Below are 10,687 nucleotides of genomic sequence, written 5' to 3'. Positions count from 1 at the left end.
AGGGTAACTCAATCACCCAATTTGTTATCCCTCAAAATAGAGGGGAAACAAAAGAAAGTAAATTCCTTACTTATGATTCCTTTCTATGGTTAAATCAAGCACTCAATAAAAATAATAATTATTATTATCATTCCATTCCTTTATTTGATTCAATTTTCCTACTTGAACCAAACGTTAATGGATTACAGTTTAGAACTTCTATTGAGTTGTTAATAAAAGTAGTTTGAGAAATTATTTTCTGATACTATATTCCTGTTGTAACTTATAAATTTGAGTTTTAGAAACCATTCTCCGGAATTAGATTTTGTATCTATTATTTTTCCTTTTTGGTGGAAATCCCATGAAAATCTTGATTTTTTTTAATATGAAGATTCCAACTTGAAGTTTCATCTAAACACGAATAGGGGTGTTTGCAGTGTGTTGTAATCAATCTATTCAAATTTCTACGTGGTGAAAAAGTTTACCCTAAACACGAATGAATTATTATTATTATTATTATTATTATTATTATTGTTTAAAGAATTGCACCAGTTTACCTACATGTATAATCAATTCTCTGATTTTATACATAAAACTATTACTATTATTCATAAAATAGCACTTGATAAATGACGAGAACTATTTTTTTTGTATCGACTTAGGCTAGCTCAATAAATAAATAATTTAATAATTTAGGACAGGTGTTGGTTTATGTCCCAAACTTTGAGTGTTGAATAAATATTTCAATGTTCAATATAAGCTTCAGTCCTTCAATATTTTCACATTATGTTTGGATATGGTACTTTCTACACTTGAAAGTTGAAACATCACGTGCCATGCAATATATGCTTAAATATTTTATGTGGAAATTTTTGTTCCTACGTCAGTTCCGGATGACATTGTTCCGAAGATGAAAACTTTTAAAAATTAATAATAAGCTGAACATTTCAAAATCCACTTTACCTAATATCAAAATTTATCCTACCTTTTTCCCTCTCCATCCACAGTATCCATGGCTTCTCTCTACTGTTATCTTCTAAGCAAGCCTCGGAAATTAGTTGGTGTCGTAATTTGTATTTGTATCAAAATTAGTTATCTTTCGTCTCACTTATCTTGCCACACTTTCCTTTTTAGTTTGTCTCATTTATAATGGTACTTTTCAAAAATAGTAGTATATGTGATCCCTACAATCCCTACACAGAAAATAAACGGTCCATATCCACTTGACATTCTTCATCTTTTATTCTTAATTTTCGTGCCCAAAGCAAATGTGCCAAGATAAGGGGGACGGAAGGAGTAATATATTTTTCGATATAGTAATATTGAGCAATGAAATCAATATTTGACAATCCATCTTAAAAACACAAAATTTGACAAGTTTTTGCAATTTCAAACCTTATTGCCTTTAATTTGGACGGACCAAATCGGGTTGGGTGCGCGAGTTCGGGTGGTAGTTTTGACACTAATATTATAATTTGTGTCAAAATTACTAAGAGAAAGCAAAACAAGGAAATACTAAGTAATTTGACACTAATGTTATAATTTGTAACAAAAGTACCAAATTATTTCAAACAAATGAGAATATTAGTGCTAAAAGTATCAACAACAAATAAAAATCAAGTAATTTGGTAATTTGGGAACAAATGACAATATTAGTGTCAGCGGTACCAAATTGTTTGGTACTTTTTGGCACAATTTATAACATTAGTGCCAAAAGCACCATCCGAACTCGCGCTCAACCCGATCCGATCCGCTAAAATTAAGGACAATACAGTTCGAAATTGTAAAAAATATTTAAATTTTGTATTTTTAAAATGGAGGGCCAAATATTAAGTTTCAATCCTCAATATGGTCATATGAGTGCATATTCTCGAAAATTTAAATTTAACTACATTGATTCTACAGGGTGGGCTTTAGTTTCGAACCTGACCCGGTCTGCTTTTTAAGAGCTTAAAATAGTGGGAAGATCGTTGCAGTTGGGCCCAAGCCGGCCGACAGAAAAAGGTTATAAAGCCCAATTATTATACCTTTTAAAACCAAACCCATTTGATTTATTTTATTGTAAGAGATGGTTGCAAACTCGTAGTCATGTAGTTATCTTACCCTTATTTATGTTTTCCAATACAAAAGTTATTAGTTTCACACAGTAAATGTTTTCCAATAGAAAAGTTATTAGTTTCACACAGTATATTTAAAAGTATATTTTTCCCTATTTACTTTGTGAGTTTGTTCGGAAATCATGGAAAAAAGAAACTAAGTGTTCCTCCCCTCAAAAAAAAAAGAGAAAAAAAAAGAAAAAGAAACTAAGTGTTCTTAAAAGAAAAACGAATAAACTTGCGCCTTTTTTTTCATTTTGTAAATATAAATTCTTGATATTTTTGGATCCAATGATCAGAAAAGAAGAAAACCTTCAAATTAATTAGTGGGGAATCCTTTATTATATATAATTATTTTCTTTAGTACTTTAATGTTGCTATCATGGATATTGCTTTACTCTGTCTAATATTTGGCAAGTGGTTGTAGAATGATGACTTATAAAGAGTTGGATTGTTTTTGTTATTAAGAAGAAAAAGAAATGTTGAATAATAGAAACCAAGTCGATAAATGGTTGGAGATTGTCCCCTCTCTTGGAACCTCACGTTTAACGTCACATTGCCCTTCTTCATTATTAGCGTCACGATTATATTTCTCATCTCATTATGCAACTTTAATAAATTTGTATTACAACATTACTTAATGATGAGTTTTTTCTACAAGTAAAAAAAAAAAATAGAATCGGTTTTTTCTAGTTTAACTTGATATTAAATCTAATCTTGTAAATGTTGGATTCATGAGATTTATCATAGTCGGACCTTTGTCTTCCTAGCTATATTTTTAATTTCGTATCTTATTTATCAATTGATAGTTTTACATTTTTTTTAACAAAGAGTTTTACATTGTGTTTTATTGTATTCTGTATATTTAATATACTGTAGGGATAGAAGAATACATAGAGTTGAATATAGTAAAATGAAAGAATTGAAAGATTTCATTGAAGAGATGTGCCTATTAATACTAGACTTGTAGAAGAGATGAAACATAACCAAAGTCATTATGTAAAATATGAAGTGCTCTAGTTAAACAAAATCCAAGTTTAAGATATTACCGAATGCAAAACTCAAGATTCATTTGGCAATTTAATGTCAACTACAAAGAAAGTGGCAATTTAGAGTATATAAATATGCAGAAGCACATCATATTGTAATTTTTTATGGGCATCATTAATGAGACATGCATGGAAGCATATAAATGCAACTTTGGACTTTTAGAGCGACAAGGCTAATGCGAAATACAATTTTAAATTTCTTCTGCATAAAGCTTTTTGAAAATGCTTAGTTATAAAAGCATGGGGAATTAATTTGGACTTTGTACAACTATTTCAAACAAATATATCTAACTTATACCCCCTAAAAGACAAACATGCCATTATGTTTGACTATATTATATTGAAAATTGTGATCATATTCTTTTCTTTACTTTTTCTACAAAATTCACATTCACTCAATTACTACAATAATTTTGTATGTACAAAACATGATATAAATCGGTTAATTTTTTACTCAAATCGTAATAATTAGCAACGGTTTTCATTAAAGACTATATCTTCATGCAAATCGTTTCTATTTCTAACAAGTAAAAGCTTATAAACAACGGTTTCTAAATGAACCTTTTTTTTTTCTTTTAAGTTAATAAAACGGCGATTTAAGATAGAAAAATTGAAATATAGCTCAGTTTAACCTAATGTACATTAATTCGTAGAACTTTATTTACATAGCATTTGATTGTGAAGGAGACATCAAAGGTTGCTCATTTTTTTTTGTAAGTAAAATTCATTAAACCACGCACGAAGGGTGCAACCCATCAACAATACACGAGAATAAGACAAACAAATGAGAGCACGCTATCCTAGCAAGTCTAGGCAAGCAGAACGATTGCAAATTCAATCGTCCAAATCATAACAAAAAATACTAAAAAAAAGATTAGAAATCCAAAACCAAAATCTAATTAACATCAAAGGTTGCTCATGATCCATATACAACACTATAAATATCAATCAACAAAATTACACAAGATATGGTGACCCATAATGCCAGCCTAAACCTTCAATTCCCAGTCACTTTTGAAACTGACCAAGAAAGATTTAAGGAACTTAGTGGGCCATATCCCACTCATACTACATAACTACAAAACTTAGTGAACTAAGCCTACCATATATTACAAAATCACACTACCATACTATTATATTTACCATAGCAACAACACTTTTTAGATAACTCACAAAACACCATAATGAGGATTTTAATTTTCAACCTTTTGGGAATTGGGCCAACAATGCAACAAATTTCTAACTTAAAATGCTTATTAGTTAATTAATTGATCCAAATGCAATGCACCCATTCGAGAGATATTGTTCATTCACATTCATAGTTTATTAAAATATACAAAATTTGGAGAGTCTATTTATAATATTATAGCATTATATTTTGTACGAACCCCAAACAATGCGACAATAACTAAGTTAGATGAATTGACTTTATTTTGCTCACGATGTTAAAAAGATGAGCACTTAAAATATTTATTGCAATGTGTAATGTTTTTTCAACTGTTGAAGGCGGCCTTGTCTGCCTTTAGACAAGCCTTGTGTTGGAAATGCTTGCAATTTTACCCGACATATAACTGCACTTAATTTAATTATGTTGCCATATATACATTCATTAATGAAAGAGATAGTTAGTTGTATATTTAACTCTCCCAATTTATTTCTAAGTAAGCAAGCTTAGTTCGTGCCCTATATCATCAAGAAAGAGATAACTAAGAGGCGAAATGTAACGTAGCTAGGTATATATAGAACGGAATATGATGTATTTAATGGCTATGAAATTGAATGATTCTCTTTAACTATGATTTAGAAGTAAGTAATATGGTTATGAAATTGAGTGGTTCTTTAATTACGATTTAGAAGTAAGTAAGTAATCTTTTTTACTAAATCAATTCTTTAAATTTAAGTTTGCATAGGAGCTATTTAGCATCCTATTGCTCCGTCATGACGTGTTTCCCTCTCTGCCCCATCTACAAAAAGTGGAGATTACTTATTCGAAACTAAGAGACATTTTCATAAATAACTTAGTAGAAATCCTCTTGAAAAATGAAATTTCGAAGTAGCCAAAATAAGCATAAAACATAATTTATGGCAACTCATTGAAAAAAAACGTAAAATTTGGCCTTTTTTAACGATTTCGGACGTTTTTACCCTTAATTAGGGGGACCGGGTAGGATTAGGCATGCGGGTCGCGTGCCGGGTCGAGTTAGGCACTTATGGCACTATTAGTGTCATAAGTGCCAAGATTTTACTTGGTTTTATTTTGGATTTCCGTTGCGGAAATTCAAAATAAAACTAAGTAAAATGGTCATTTTGGCACTTATGGCACTAATAGTGCCATAAGTGCCAACAGAAATTCAAAATAAAATCAAGTAAAATGGTCCTCTTGGCACTTATGACACTAATAGTAATAGTGTCATAAGTGCCAAGGGAAATCACAAATAAAACCAACTACTAAAATCTTGGCACTTATGAGTGCCAACGAAAATTCAAAATAAAACCAAGTAAAATGGTCATCTTGGTACTTATGGCACTATTAGTGTCATACGTGCAACACAAATACAGAAACAACAACAATAGAATCAAGAAATCATGATATGAAGAAGATGAAGCACATGAAACAAACAAACAAACAAAAAACCCTAAATGGATCATCTAAACCCTAAATGGATAATTTAAACCCTAAATAGAACATATAAACCCTACGGGGAAGTGTTTAAAATGATCGTTTTGGCACTTATGGCACTATTAGTGCCATAAGTGTCATACGTGCAGCACAAATACGGAAACAACAACAATAGAATGAAGAAATCGTGATGTGAAAAAGATGAAGCACATGAAAGAAATTCGTCGAAAGCGGCGAGAGAGAGAGAGAGAGGGAGAGAGAGAGGAGATGAGAATCGCCTCTCTTCGTTGACGGGGGGAGAATCACGTTTACGGCATGGCTACGAAATTGGAATTAGAGCAAGAGAGAGGTAGAATTGGCTCTCTTCATCGACGACAGTGAGAGAGAGAGAGAGAGAGAGAGAGAGAGAGAGAGAGAATAACGTGTTGTGTCGCCTCTCTTCGTCGACAGAGGGAGAAATATCACACGTACGACATGGCTACAAAATTGGAATTAGAGCGAGAGAGAGGTAGAATTGGCTCTCTTCATCGACGGCAGCGAGAGAGAGAGAGAATAACGTGTTGTGTCGCCTCTCTTCGTCGACGGGGGAGAATCACGCGTACGACATGGTTACGAAATTGGAATCAGAGTGAGAGAGATGTAGAATTGGCTCTCTTCATCGACGGCAGCGAGAGAGATTGGGTTGGATCCGACGGGTAAAAAGGACATATTAGGCATACCGCCTAATTAATGGCCAGATTTTGTTGTTTGAAGATTAGGGGGCCAAAATTTAATTTTCGATCTTGATTATGGCCAGCCGACTATATTGTTTCATTTTTTTACTTATCTTGTCTATCAAAATTTTAAAATATAATGAAAAATGAGATGGTTGCATGATAATTGATAAATAGTCGTTTTGTTGTTATATAAAACTCTAACAATAATTAATTTTTTTTGGGTCAGAAAAATCACTTTATAAAAGGATAAAGTCTGGTACCAAAGGTACCAAAACAAGGATTACAAAACTCTAACAATAACTATAAAAACATACAACATATAGCCACTTTTTATGTCAATATACAAATTTACTGTGAATGGAAATATTTTTAAAATAAAAATTAAACTCACAAACCTTGCTGCCGTCGCGGCAATAACACATTTACATGAACATGATAACTATAACACTGAAGGGTATTATAATAACGCGCGATAACTAGATTTATATATTAATAATGGCTACTTCTTATCTTTATTATTGTAAAAAGGACTATTTCAAATGTTCTCACAAAAGATGATAGAGCTTTGAATTTGATCGTTGGGTAGATTGTGATGTGGGAAAATAGATAATAAATGCGTATTAATTTATCATCTCAATATATAGAAAACGCGTAATATTTTTATTAAATAAGCGGGAAAAAATAGTCGTAATTTGTTATGTATATATATATGGTGCATGGCATTTGCAAATTGCAAGGACGTGGATGAAAGAATTCCCATGCATAAATGGGAGAACATTCTCATTTCAATTCAGCAGTCCTTTTCCAAAATTCAAAGCTCTAAATAAGAAAGTGAAGGTTTGATGGGAAAAACAGCAGCTGGATTTGATGCTGATATGCATGGCTGGAATGCATGCCTGCGTTTTATATGTCTATGTGGTCACAATGTTACGTTCTTCCAATCACAACTTTCTTTTAATTTATTGTGAAAAACCGTAATGTAGTCATTTATATGTTTAGTGCTATGCTTTGTGTATTTAGAAAAAATCGATATACAATACAGTTAATTTATGGCATAATGCGGACAATTGATTGCACCAAACATATAAATTATTCTAGTCCTCGCGATATGAAGGTTCTCATTTAAACAATTTTCATGAGTAATAAAATAATCCAATGTAATTATATATTTGATTAGCTTGATCATCATTATAGTAATGAAAAAATGCAGACCATCTCTCCCCCTTCGCTAACCCTAGCCGCCCCTAATTCCTAATTCCTACCGTTCATTGCCGCCGGCGGATGGCCTCCAGTTCGTCGATCATCGGTCGAGACAAGGGGGGTCTTAACCTTCCCCCGGTTTCTTCCAACTTTGATGTTCGAACTAAACCTGATTTCTCCTATGGTATGCGTCTGCCTCCCAGGGGGGCGGGTACTGATTCCGGCGCGGTTGCCGTCGGACTGCGATCTACTGGTAATTCATCAAGTCTGACAGGTAAGCAACCTACCCAGATTCTCACTAATTCCGACATCGTTAGCATCTCCCCTAAGCATGACGATAGAGTTTCTTATGCGGAGGCTACTGGCAAGAGGCCGGTGAAAAGACCAGATTTGGCTGCTCACATTTTTCATGATCTGCGGCCTACTAAGGAGGGCGATCAGTTCTCCCTCAAAATACCGAAGGATCTATATCTTAAGGAGATTAAGGCCTTTGAATTTGCTTTGACAGGACGTTTGTTTCTTCAGAAAGGAGACAAACCGAGATCAACTATGGAACTAAAGTGGGAACTTCAGAGATTATGGAGTTTAGCCTCTGATTGGCAACTAATTCCTTTGGGAAAAGGTTATTTCACTCTCCGATTTACTACGGCTGAAGATAAGGCTACAGCAAAGGGAAAGGCAGTTTGGGAGCTCTCAAAAGGGCTCCTCCGACTCCGTGAATGGACTCGAAATTTTGATCCTTTCAAAGAGAATTCCCCTTTGGCGGACGTTTGGGTTCGCATACACTATCTGCCGATAGAATACTGGAACCCACAGGTTATTTCTGGAATTGGCAGATATCTGGGTCACCCCTTAAAGATCGATGGAGCGTCGGCAGGACGTGACTTCGGACAATTCGCTAGAATCCTTGTGGAAATCGATATGTCGCAAAATCTACCTTCTACTCTTTTAATTGATGGTGAGGATACATCATTCCATGTTGAATTTGTCTTTGAAAATTTGCCTCTTTACTGTGGTCGTTGCAAAATAACTGGGCATTCTCAAGAAACATGTCGAAAAAAGCGACGTGTGGAGCCGGTAGCTATTCAGGAAAATCTGACGGCGGCTCCTAACCATCAGTCTGGTGTGGTGAATCATAAACAATGGCACATTGTGGAGCAGGGCAAGAAGGTTGTTGTCCCAATGGTGCAAACCACGGGGGCACAGCAGAACTCTTCTAGTTTTGGCCATTTGGCGACGGGGGTGCAGCAGCATGATTTCCAGAATGAAGGCCATGAGATGGCTGGCAGTAGCCCAGTTCTGGATTCCCAGAGGGTTGACGATCATGGCTCTGAGGAGAGAGCGTTATACGAGCCGGAGGCAGCGGTGTTGGTTTCGGTTGATCAGGAGCTTGATAAGCCGACTGGTAGTGAGGACGAGGTGGACGAGGATATTGAGATGGAGACGCCGGCTGGGGATCCGACTGAGATTGTTACGGCTGCTGCTGATTTGGATGAAGCTCGAAATTCTGAGCAAGCTGGAGAGTTGGTTGGTCAGCAGGCTAAAAAACTGGATGGTGATTTGGGTGGGCAAAGCAAAGACGCGCACACTCCTGCTCCAGAAGATATTGATAGTCGTATCAGTCGGTTAGAGGCGCAGGTTAGCCAAGGAATGCAAATGCTTGTTGAGCAAGCACCGCCTAAGCGACGGGGACGTCCTCCAAAGGGTATGGAGCGTCCGCGCGTTCCACAGACTCAGGAAGATAGCATTAAAAGTCGCCTCAGAAATGCGGAGGAAATGGGTCAGAAGCCGAGGGATTTCGTCATTGATCATAGCAGAAGTGCTAGTTTGCGTGTTATGAATAATATCGCCAAAGGCCGTTGGTCGGAGGAAATGGAGATGGACGATTTTATTTATTATTAGGTGTTTTTTGAATGGTTTTTAGAGCGCTTTTTGCTTTGTTTCCTGTTTGACGAGCTCCTTTTCGAGTCTCGGGCCTCTAGTCTGCATTCTTGTGCTTTCAAAGGCTTTTTTCTTTTTCTTTTTTTCTTTTTATAATAAACCTCAATTTAATAATATATTTGATTAGCTTAATTTAGCTTATAATGAATATCCTTCAGTTATTTCAATATATCTTATCAATTTTATAAATCTTATTCACCAAACCAAACACTCCTATATATATATATATATATATATATATATAGGGAGGGGCTACGGTAAAAATAGCTCTTAAAATAAAAATTACAAATCAACAAAAATATATGAATTTTATATAAAACACGTATGAATTTAGTGTATAAATGTATGAATTGCGAAAAATAATTTTTTTGCTACTTATGCGATTCGAACTCGGGACCATGAATATAATTCATCCAACAATCCAATGAATTAACCGTAGATCTTGATGATCATGGTTCTTATTTTATATTATAAGAGATGTTTATATATATATATATATATATATACATATATATATATATATATATATATATATAGGGGTGAGAGATAAAATAAAAACAACTCTTAAAATATAAAATAGGAACCATTTTCAGCCCTTAGTTCATTAAGATCTACGGTCGATTCATCACCTTGTTGGATGAATTCATGATCCTGAGTTTGAATCCTATAAGTAGCAAAAAAATTATTTTTTGCAATTCATACCTTTATACAGTAAATTTATACGTGTTCTACATAAAATTCATACATTTTTTTTGGTTTGTAGTTTTTTCTTTAAAGAGCTATTTTTACCGTAGCCCGTCCCATATATATATATATATATATATATATGAGGAAGTTATACTAAGAATGCTATCTTTCGTGAGAAATGAGAATGATTGAATAAGCCAGTATATAGTGTTGAATAAGCTGCTTGTAATGAATGAATAACGAAATTCAATTAATTAGATAGAATTTTCGCTCCCTCCATGATTCGAACCCAGGTAAAAATGTTATGCAGTCATTACAAGCAGCTTATTCAACACTATATACTGGCTTATTCAATCATTCTCATTTCTCACGAAAAATTGCATTCTTAGTATAACTCAT

This window comes from Salvia miltiorrhiza, chromosome 2, assembly GCF_028751815.1.
Source record: "Salvia miltiorrhiza cultivar Shanhuang (shh) chromosome 2, IMPLAD_Smil_shh, whole genome shotgun sequence".
NCBI lineage: Eukaryota > Viridiplantae > Streptophyta > Magnoliopsida > Lamiales > Lamiaceae > Salvia > Salvia miltiorrhiza.
The sequence above is the reverse complement of the archived record's forward strand: the minus strand, read 5'-3'. Positions refer to the sequence as shown.